Source organism: Acanthisitta chloris, unplaced genomic scaffold (genome assembly GCF_000695815.1).
Source record: "Acanthisitta chloris isolate BGI_N310 unplaced genomic scaffold, ASM69581v1 scaffold4258, whole genome shotgun sequence".
In the NCBI taxonomy this organism is placed as follows: domain Eukaryota; kingdom Metazoa; phylum Chordata; class Aves; order Passeriformes; family Acanthisittidae; genus Acanthisitta; species Acanthisitta chloris.
The window spans coordinates 33,665-44,495 of record NW_008687435.1 but is presented as its reverse complement, the minus strand read 5'-3'; the positions used below and the strand labels follow the sequence as shown (position 1 = coordinate 44,495).

General features: G+C 41.5%; 1 protein-coding gene across 1 annotated transcript in view; it reads left to right on the top strand.

The window, feature by feature from the left end:
• The window catches only part of STX7 (syntaxin 7), a 25,753-nt gene that overhangs the window by 724 nt on the left and 14,198 nt on the right, over positions 1–10,831 (top strand). The gene's annotated exons all lie outside the window — the stretch shown is intronic.

Below are 10,831 nucleotides of genomic sequence, written 5' to 3'. Positions count from 1 at the left end.
ATGTGGTGGCTGCCCCGACCCTGGTGGTGTTCAAGACCAGGCTGGATGAGGCCTTGAGCAACTTGGTCTAGTGAGGAGGTGTCCCTGCCCATTTCAGGGAGGGTTGGGACTAGATGATCTGTAAGGTCCATTCCAGCCCTTAAATTCTATGATTGTCTGATTCTATATACTGTTAATCAGAAGGGAGGTAGCCATGAGCAGCATGTGGCTCGCGTTGGTATGCGTTTTTAATGTTGTGCAGGATGCAGGGTGCATGCAGCAAAGAGTGTTTTAATATTTAAACTTCAAATTAATTCTGATCAGTTACATATGTCAGTTTTTATTTGACTTCTGTTTTTCAAGTCAGGTTCTAGGAGTTGGTATTTGTAGCACAGGTTAGTGATATAGATTGGGGTTTTGCCTGGTTTTTCAACTACGTTTTGCATCTTCTTCCAGAAAGAATTTCTTAAGATCTCAACAGACGGGAACAAGGATTGCAATTTTGCTTTATTGAAAAGTTACTGTACATCAGGGTTGCATTTCCCCAACCTAAAATAAACAAGTTGGTTCTGTAAAAGTCCTTACGCTTTATTTCCTAAAATCTGCTCATTTAGTCTTATGACTCCTAACTTGGTCTGCATTGAATCACAGAACGGGTCAGGTTGGAAGAGATTACCCAAGTGGGGCCATCCTAGAGCACATGGCTCAGGATTGCATCCAGATGGTTCTTGCATACCTCCAGTGAGGGAGAATCCATGACCTCTCTGGGCAATCTGTTCCAGTGCTCAGTGACTCACACAGTAAAGAAGTTCTTCCTTGGATTCACGTGGAACTTGCTGTGCATCAGTTTCTGCCCATTACCTCATTTTATTGGTTTGCACCACTGTGAAGAGCCTGGCTTCTTCTTCTTGCCATGCCCCCTTTCAATACTTACATACTTCCAGAGGCAACTGCCAGCCTGTGACAGACACTGAGGCTCCAAGATGTAAAAATGAAGCTTTGTTTGTCGTGTGAAAACATAAAGTCAAATCAGTGGTTGAAACTGGAGCATTGTGAAGACAGTTGCTGAACATAATTAACCATTTTGTGCTGAGCTCAGTGATTCCGTAATCTCATCCTTCCTCTTGCATTTCTTCTCTTCCTTCTGCTGTGTCTCTCCTTCCTGTGTGACAAACAGGTGTACTCAAAGCAAGCTGCTCAGGCTTAGATAGCAGGAGACATGCCAGAAGGGTTACCTGAAATCCTGCTGTCTTTTGCATTTTGAAATTTGGGCTGCTAAAGTCTGAGCAGTGGACAGGTGCTTCTTGCCATTCCAAGACTCAGGTTCAAATGTCTCTTAGCCCCATTGCTGCATGTTTTCGGAAAGAAGAGCTTTGCCTTGAAAAGCTCCAGCCAAGCACTTTTCTAGTTGTGGTAGGAGCACAGCTGAATTCTATCCCTTGCTCTTCTGTAGAGCTGACTGAACTGTAACCACTCAGTTACTCTCGCAGTCCACTGTCAGATATTATGAGGACCTGGATCCTATCGACATCCTGAACATGTTTCCCTGACTGAGCTCTGTAAAGGCTTATGTACACTTTTCTAGCTCTTTTGCTCCCATGTGTAGTACCTGTCCAGCTTTCTATTGGAAGTATGAACTGCAGGATCTTCCGGGTCAAATGGGAAGAAACGTGCAAGCTTAGGGACCTGTAATGCTAGCCAGCTGCTGAACAGCTGAACAGTCTCTTAGACTGCAATTTCTGATCTTTGTTAGGGAGGAAGGAGGAGAGAAACAGGAATCTTGACCTTAAATCTGTGGGTTTCCATTTAAGCAGTTGAGTAGTTTTACACTTCTGCTCATAAATGCTTAGCATTTGTGAGAGGTGCCAACAGATTTGAATTCTTCTTGAATAACCTGTAGATGTGTAGATATTCTGGTTTTCAAAGAGAGATTAATAGAGGAAAAAAGTTTTTTTCAGATCACCAAACCATTTCAGGAGGTCCCTCAAAACTAATTCACACTTCTGCTAACATGCAAGGAAACTGGGGACACTACTACAGAGATAATGAGATACAGGTTAGTTGGAGGGAAACTGGTTCTTCCAACTAGAAGATATCCCTTTAACTTGTTGGAGAAATACAGAAGAACTTCCTATATTAGCTAACACCATGGTGCTGAGATTTCACAATACACCAGTTTTATAGGAAGTAGCATGGGCAAGAATAAAAATCTTTACAGTAGCATTTTGTCAAGGTTGAATTATTACATACTCCCCCTCCAAGTCATAAATTTGATCTATTTCAAGGTAAAATACATATATTAAGTGTGTGACAGTTCACAATGCATCAGCATCACACTGCTGTTGTATTAATACTTGTGATACTTGCCTCCCTTCTTTCTTAATCTGTGTAGCTCACTGTTACTGACTGACAAGCAAAGCTCATCTCTATGCTGGTTTAACACACTACTTCACTAATTGTATCAGTTGCAAGATAGTATTCTTTTTGGTTTCGGTTGTTCTGTGTTAATGGGATGACCTATATTTCTATTGGGTAACAGCTGAGTTAGCTTAGCACCCTTTTAACTTTAAATTACATGTTTTATTATCTGTTGATCCAATCATGCAGTTGATTACTATGTTGAAGATGTGTTGAGAGTTGCAAATTACTTCTGTCTTGCATAAACCACTGGCAAACTACTAAAATAAATGCTATCTGTAGTGGTCTGTTTCTTTGGAGGAGTGTGGGTGAGTCCTTTTTAGGACCTTGAAGATTGAAATTGAGCTAGCTAATGGGAAACAGCATATGCTGCTGTCTGTACTCAGAGCTCTCTTACACCTGTGTATGTCTGGGATCCCCAAACCCAGAGCATTCTGTAAATAGAAGGTTCTTTCAGCTGTTCTTTAATGAAGGATCTGTGCTCTGTTTTGCGTTTCCAGCATTTCTGCAGATATAAGGGATTATAACATCACTTAGCAACATCTAGGGAATGCAGTCTATGGATCCTCAGCCTGCAACTCAGATTTTATCATTGACATCTCAGGTCTGAGATTTACGGAACTAGTCTGGAGTATTTCTCCCATTGCTTTTGTTAAAACTTTCACTGAGAAGCTGAATTGCAAAATTTAAGACTGCCCTTGACATCCTGTGTAGAGTGTTGGGCCTCAGGCAGGAGAGGGAAAATTAGGCTCTCAGACCCACTCCTAGTGTTTTCAGAGAGTCCATGTGACTGAGCAGTGCTGTAAAACCTGGGGAGCCTGAATCACATGTGCTCGAATGAGCTGCAGTGTTGTGTGCTGAACCTTGGTGAGGTCAGTGATGCCTGCAAGCCATGTCTCGCTGGTTTGGTTTTGAGTCTGTGTTAACAGTGATGAGAAGCAGATCTGCAAACAGCTAGGGAAACTTTAGATTTAAATAACAAAACTATAGAAGTGTATAATGAGCTTTGGCATCTCTTAGGCTCAGGCAGCTGTTAAATTTCTGTCTTACTAGAACGCAACTTATGATTTAAAGTTTGAAAGTCTGTCTGGAATCTAGTCCAAAGTAACTGTAATTTTCATTTCAGGCCTATCTTGTATCTGATTATAAAATCTAGGTGTCCTACGTTTCATATTTCAAAAGTCCAGTGTGTTAAAAGGTGGTTGAGGTTTCTCCCTAACTTTCTGAATATGAAGAACAGGAATATGGAGAAGAGAATATATGGAAGAATATATGTGAGGTGTGAAACTCCAACGTGTCTGGGCTTTGCAGATGGAGAACCTATTATCAAGGTGGTTTAGTCAGTGTTTACTGAAGGAGCAGTGGTTCCAGAAGTGGATTTCATAGGCTGCACTCTCACTTATGTGGCAGCTTAATGGCAGTTGCTATTAACTTGAGATTGCCTTCCTTTGGTATTTCCCTGAAATTTTTCCTGTTGGTCACTCGTATACAGCAACTGGATAGACAAGGAACGAATGCGATGCACAGATACAAGATGAGCTAGCAAAAAATATTTATTTGTGACAAAGCAACTCCTGCCTGCTTACAAATCTGTAATTTTACCAGGCATGTTCATTCACCATACTGGGATATGCCTAGGAGTACGAGACCATTGAGTCCATAAATGATTGGGAATTTTACCAGGCATGTTCATTCACCATACTGGGATATGCCTAGGAGTACGAGACCATTGAGTCCATAAATGACTGGGGTTTTTGTCTTTCCTTTTTTTTTTTTTTTTTTGACCTCCTCCTCTTCTTGAAGGGCATACAATTGTATATATCTAATCTTTAAACAAGTGGAAAGATGAAAGTAGATTAAGGAAAACAAACAAAAAGCCTAATTTAAAGGCTTTAAAATACATTACTTTCAGACTTCTTACAACTGAAGATGGGGGGGAGCAGTGCTTTGAGATCTAACCATTTTCTACATTTTAGAGAATCTGTGTGTGGCAGGAAGAGGGAAAGCATTTTATTTAAAAAGATGTTCCTAAGAGGGTGAAAAATGGGAGTTGCATTCTTCTACAGGGACAACTCCACAGTTACAAATGTAGGAAGGATATGGTTAGGGGAATAGGTACCTCTTCTGCTCAGTTGGAAAGATGTGGGTTGTGTCTCTGGCAGGAACTGAGCAAGAAGTAACCAGCCATGCTTTTTCCTCCCCCCACATGCTTCTTAAGTCTCTCTCCCATGCGTGGGTCGTTGAGGAAGCACACTAGTATGCCTTTGTTTTGCTTCACTGCTAATGTTTTCTTTGTAGCTACCAAATATGTCACTCAGCACAGTCCCTGAAGAAAAGCAAGAACGGTGCCGGCTAGATATCTAACTCCCAAGTCTCCACTGGCATCTTAAGCTGGACTTTGGAAGCTGTTGGTTTAGAAGCAGTTTAGAATCCTGCCTTTTGCTTGGGAACACAGAACAAAGCCTGGCATTGATAAAATACACCCAGTCTTTGAGTTTTAAAAGATTTCTGGTTTGCAAACAGGAATCGGTTAGGGAACCTATGTTAACTGAAGTGAGGCATTCGTATTCCTTCCCTACCCTACCCTTTCCTTCACCTCCCAACTCCTCCAGTTTATAAAGGTTGTGTCAAAATTTTGTGCAGTGGTATAGGAATGGCATAATCTACCCTTGTTTGGTATTGGCAAGGTCAGTGATAGAGTATTTGACTTGTTCATGCACACTGAATATCAGCCCAGCTGGAGAAACGTATGTTTTGCATACTGCAAGATAATAAAAATAAAATTCAGTGGCCACAATCTATGTATGGAGTCTGTCTGAGAGATTCTTTCTCATAAGGACCTTTGCTTTCTGTTGGCTTTCTTTGCTGTTTATTAAGATAGCACAAACATCAGTTCATACAGTGCACATTCCTAGAAGGTCAACTTCAGCCAGCAGAGATCCCTCTGTCATGTGATACCTGTCCTGTGACAACAGTTTTGTTCAATTTCTGTTGCATCTCAAGTTTTGTACAAGTCAGTATTTTCACGAAGTGTTGTTAAAACAGGAGTTGAATTAGATCAATCATATGACCTCCCTTTTCACTTCATATAACTGTATAAAAACATAAACATAGATTAAACCCTGAAAAATACCAAGCGTTTTGCAAGGTGCCTTTTGTTGTGGTATAAGCCTAGTAGATAACTAAAACATTCAGCTAAAACAGGCTGTAACATTAATGAAAAACTATGTCTGCTGCTGTGTTTGTAACAACAGGTCTGCATGATTATTCTTAGCCAAAGAAGAACACAGCTGTGCACATGAAAAGTAAGTTAAATCACTGAGGTGTTGAAATCAGAGCCTGTTGGAAAACAGAATCTGTTTTGTCTATATTGAAAGTGTGGTTTTGTACAGGTGTGGTTTTAAAGCAAACAGGCATAAAGTAGAGCTTGTTGAGACTTTTAACAATGGTATTGTCAGAAACTTCCAATTAGCTGCAGGTAACCAGATTTAACTTCGGGGAAACATGCTAACAGAAACAATGGTTTTTTATTATTGTTGCTGTTGTCCGGAAGATTTCTTGGATTTAGACTGAAGTTTCTGTAAAACCTGGAAAAGGGTGGTTATTTAGGGATTTTAGACACCCATTATGTTCCTCCACGTTTCATTTTGTGGACTTTGCCAAGGCTGAGGAATTGAGGAGTAATTTGGCTATTTTGGATCTTGCTAAATCCCTGTCTTTCTGCAGTGAGGTGAAGGTATGAATCCCACAGTTATTTTAGAAATAAGCTATTTCTGAAAGCTTCAAGCATGAATTATTTGCATGCAGTTCCTAAAGGCTTTGTCCTATGTAAAATAGCATATATATTTAAGGTAGTATGCCTCACAGACTTGTTTGTTAATCTGGAGAGTTTATTAATATTTTTCTATGTTTTGCCTTGTTTGTTAAAAAATATTTTGTTTCTATGGAAAATAACATAGGAAACAGTGTCTTATGTGGATGGCATCGCACAAGAGAGACAGGGATTTATTTTTACTAGCAGCAGAACAGAGTGAAAAATGGGTCTTCCATGTACACCCCAGCATGCTATTTGTGTTAATAAGTGCAGAAAAGGCAGAATTTTCCCTTGTCCTACACTACTACTTTAGTTAACTAGTCTAGGCGAGGTGGGGAACTAAGAGCTTTATAAATGAAGCTGTTGTAGTTTGGAAGTGGTTTAAATAACAATTGTAAAACCATGGCACCATTTCCAAAGAGCAAGGTGTCCAGTGAAGACTCCACAATTTTCACTGTTGCTTTTGCTGATGGAGCAGGTATGAATGGACTCACTTAGACATGAACAACCTGCATTTGCAGCAGAGGAGCAGGGGTCCTTGTGGACCTTCCTGTCTCTAGAGAGTTACATTTCAGAGCCTCTCTAAAGCACCTAAAGTATCTATTCCAGATCAGTTCTATTGGATCTTCCTGCTTGTGGACAAGAGAAGAGGAGATTGCAGAACAGTTTGATTATGCAGAGAGCCCTCTATCAAACCTCCTATAAAACTGCTGAGCAGGAGACTGTTCTCCTGTTAGGGCTCAGAATAAACTCAGGTCAGTGGTTTATTGTGGGTGACCCCCAGAGTATCAGCTATACTTGCTTGTGTTGACCAGGTCTGTGTTTTGCTTCCATGTTAGCTCCTGAGTTAGCTTCCTGTAGTAATGACCTGACCTTCTAAAAACAACCTTCCTTCATGTAGGTGGGTTGGATTTATGGTGTTTGTGCAGCTACAGTTTACTGCCAAACTATGGTTCATTTTCATAACTTAGTAAGCTACTGGTATTCTTTAGAGAAACATTCAAACTTTGAGGTTTCAGGGACTTACCAGGGACATTTTAGGATATGAATATAAAGTGATTGTAACTTGATTTAATGACTTCCCCTTGGCTGAGCTGTAATAATTGATCAGTTATTGTGCACTTAAACAATGTGTATTTATAGTGCTCTACGCCAACATTAGAAGAACAGGCGCTACTGGAAGCAATTGAGTTTAGCATCCCTATTCACAGGAGGGAAAGTGACAGCAAAACTACAAGTTCAGCCCTGGACATGAGGAGAGCAGACTTTGGGCTACTCAGGGATCTGGTGGGTAAGATCCCCTGGGAAAACAATTTTGTAGGTTCTGTGGTCCATCAGACCTCCTAAGGGCACAGGAATAGGCAATTCCTAAATGCTGGAAGTCCAGCAGATGAAGCAGAAGGCCAGTTTGGCTGACTAGGAATCTTCTTGTGGAGGTGAGGCATAAAAGGATGGTGTGTGCTCAGTGGAAGCAGGCTCAGGTGACATGGGAGGAATACAGAGATGCAGCTCACCACTGCAGGGAGAAAAGTCCTGTGGCCAAAGCTCAATTGGAGCTGAAGCTGGGAAATACTGTGAGAGACAATAAAAAGAATTTCTTTAAGTGCATTAATAGCAAAAGGCAGTGTAGAAATGACATTGACCCATTACATCCCTGTTTATGAGGTGACCATCCTCATCCTGCAGACGAGGCAAAGTTGTTTAATGCCGCCTTCTCCTCTGTCTTCAACACTGCTGATAGGCCAAGGGGATTCCAGTGCCGTGAGCTGGAGGACAATAAGTGCGAGAAGATTATACTCCCAGTTGACTCTGATGCTGCTCCAGCTGGATCTATACAAATCTATGGGGCCTGATGGGATTCATCCAAGAATGCTTAAGGAATTGGCTGATGTCATTGTAAGGCTTCTCAATGATTTTTCAACAGACTTGGGAACCTGGAGAGGTACTCCAGGTGGGGTCTTACAGGGGCAGAGTAGAGGGGGAGAATCACCTCCCTCGACCTGCTGGCCACATTTCTTTTGATGCTACCCAGGATACAGTTGGCCTTCTGGGCTGCAAGTGCGCACTGTTGGCTCATGTCCAGCTTTTCATCCACCAGAACCTCAAAGTCCATCTTGGCAGGGCTGCTCTCAGTGAGTTCTCATGTTTGTGCTCATGTCTGGGATTGCCTGGACCCAGGTGCAGCACCTTGCACTTGGACTTGTTGAACTTTATGATGTTCTTGTGGGCCCACTTCTCAAGCTTATCCAGGTATCCCTGGATGGCATCCCTTCCCTCTGGTATGTCAGCTGCCCTGCTCAGCTTTGTCTCATCTGCAAACCTGCTGAGAGTGCACTGAGTCATTGATAAAGATACTGAAAAGCACCAGTCCCAAGGCAGAGTCCTGAGGGAGAACACTCGTCACTGGCCTTTAGGCCAGTGCAACCCCTAGGTTGCCATGTGTAACAGTTTTTATAAAAGATTGATCCAGGAATGTTTTCTGTAGCATCTGTTCATCTTTAGTCAAGTACTCTCAGTTGAAGTGCAGAAGGAAAACACAATGAATTGGATTTGAATAAATTGAGGAAGTCTGTAGTCCCCAGGCAAAAGCAGTTTGAACTGGAGTAATTTTAACAAATAATTCTTTTGTTCCAATCACCTGCTCTGAAATGACTCTGAAGTGTAATATATTAGATTCCACACAACTTGATCTATAACTGGATGTGCTGTTTGTTGACTCGTTGAACTGGAAACAAGTGGGAGATTTCTTCATAGTTCCCCAACCGGCGGGAGCACATATGAGGGCTTTTTGATGAAGCGTTTCTGCAGGGTGACTGTGCTGTGTAGTTGCTGCTTATTTGCCTTATGAAGCTATAGCTGAGCCTAAAACTTGTGTGGGGCAGACTTTGCATTTGGTGTGCACAGGGGAACACTGCTGATTCTGTTTATTCTGCTTGGGCTCAGAATAATGGAAACGACTGAAAATCAATGCCTTTAAATCCCACTTGTTAGTTTTAGCCCTGTGAACCTCAGTTACTAAACCCCTATCTGTTCCTTTTTAAGAAAATGATGGTGACATGGTGGGGACAGTTAACATTCAGGAGCAGCTGAAGCTGCTGGTTTGAACAGTGTTCTGCTCCTTCTTCCTGTGAGATCCCAAGCCTTGCTGTTTTGTACGTCAGGTTTCATTGTACTTGCCCTGCCTGCTTGTCTGGTTCTTGTCCTTTGCAGTACAGTGCCTTGGTATTTGCTGCTTCTGTTGCTGCTGGTGTTTCTTGGATGCACACCCAATGAGTGCCACATTTGCTGTGGAAGCATTAGACTGTAGCCTTATGAAAGTGGGCAACGTGAGGGGTCTGGCTTGGGAGTGCGGCACTGAAGGAAACATCTGCTGCACGGCTTTAATGCAATCTTGTGTGATCCAATAGGAAGTGAAGTTACAGTCTGCAGTGGGGTAGTAGCACTCATTAAATGTATTTTGCCCCCAATTTTATGCTTCCATGCTGTGCTTCACTTTTTAGAACTCTGCAGATTATGTGTTGATTCACCTCACTCTCCAGCTGTAAAGCTGCAGCAAGCTTAGTCATGGCCACTTGGGGTTTTAAAGTGTGGTTTTCCAAATGTTAAGTAGAATGGAGCTTGAGAACGGAAGAGAGCTGATTCTAGGCAACCTGGCAAAGAGTCTCTCTTGCAGCTGGAGTTACCACTAAGTATTGCAAAGTAAGACCATCCTTAGTTTCCCTTGACTCATGCTAGGGATGAATGTTGTGTTTGAATACTTCTCAGCCCAGTCAGAGAAGATGAGTGACCTGCTTGCTCACTCCTCTTAGGTGGTTCATTGCCTTTCAAAAATTAGGATTTTACTGAATGATTTGTTTGGTTTGGCTTTTTTCCCCACCTTTTTTTCTGCAGCAGTACTGTGGTGTTACAGTTTGTATGGTGATTACTAATTCTCAGTTGGGGATAACCTTATTTGATCTTATAATATTAGAGGCAAGAAGTTGTTTACATTTTGGGTTTTATTGTGTCTTGAAGTTTAAAACTTCCTGTGTGATCTCAAACATTCTCATGTCTGAGTATGGGAGCCAGCAGTTATGTCCACAGGGACTTACTTGCAGTAATGAAACAGCTTTGCAAAGCTGGCTGAAAAACAAGGCAAGATGAGGAGAAAGAACATGAAACTTTCTTCTTTCCTAGGCATCTGTTAAGCAGGAATAGGGTGTCAATATGTGAAATACGGTTTTATTTATGAAAAAATATGTATTACAGATCTGGCAGGAACATGTTTCTCAAATACTCCTACCTGTTAAAAAAATGTAAATATTTCCACTGTAACTATCAGTACTTCCATAAGTCTTGTAGAGAAAAGGCCTTCTATATGAGAGACTATTACTTCTGTTTTCTGTGCCTTTTTTTTTTTTTTTGTTCTCTTTAACTAGAGGAAGAGCTTTCACTGACTAGAAACAGAACCACTGTTTGGCTTAGTAAAAGTAAACATGAGATGACTCTTGAATAATTTTCTCTGTAGGAATTCAGGCTAGGTCTTAATTGTCTCTCTGGCTCATCATTAACCGTGTCTGACCTGTTCCTGAGCATGTGACCTGCCTGGAAGTGGCTGAGTAGCTTTCGTCAGCTAATACT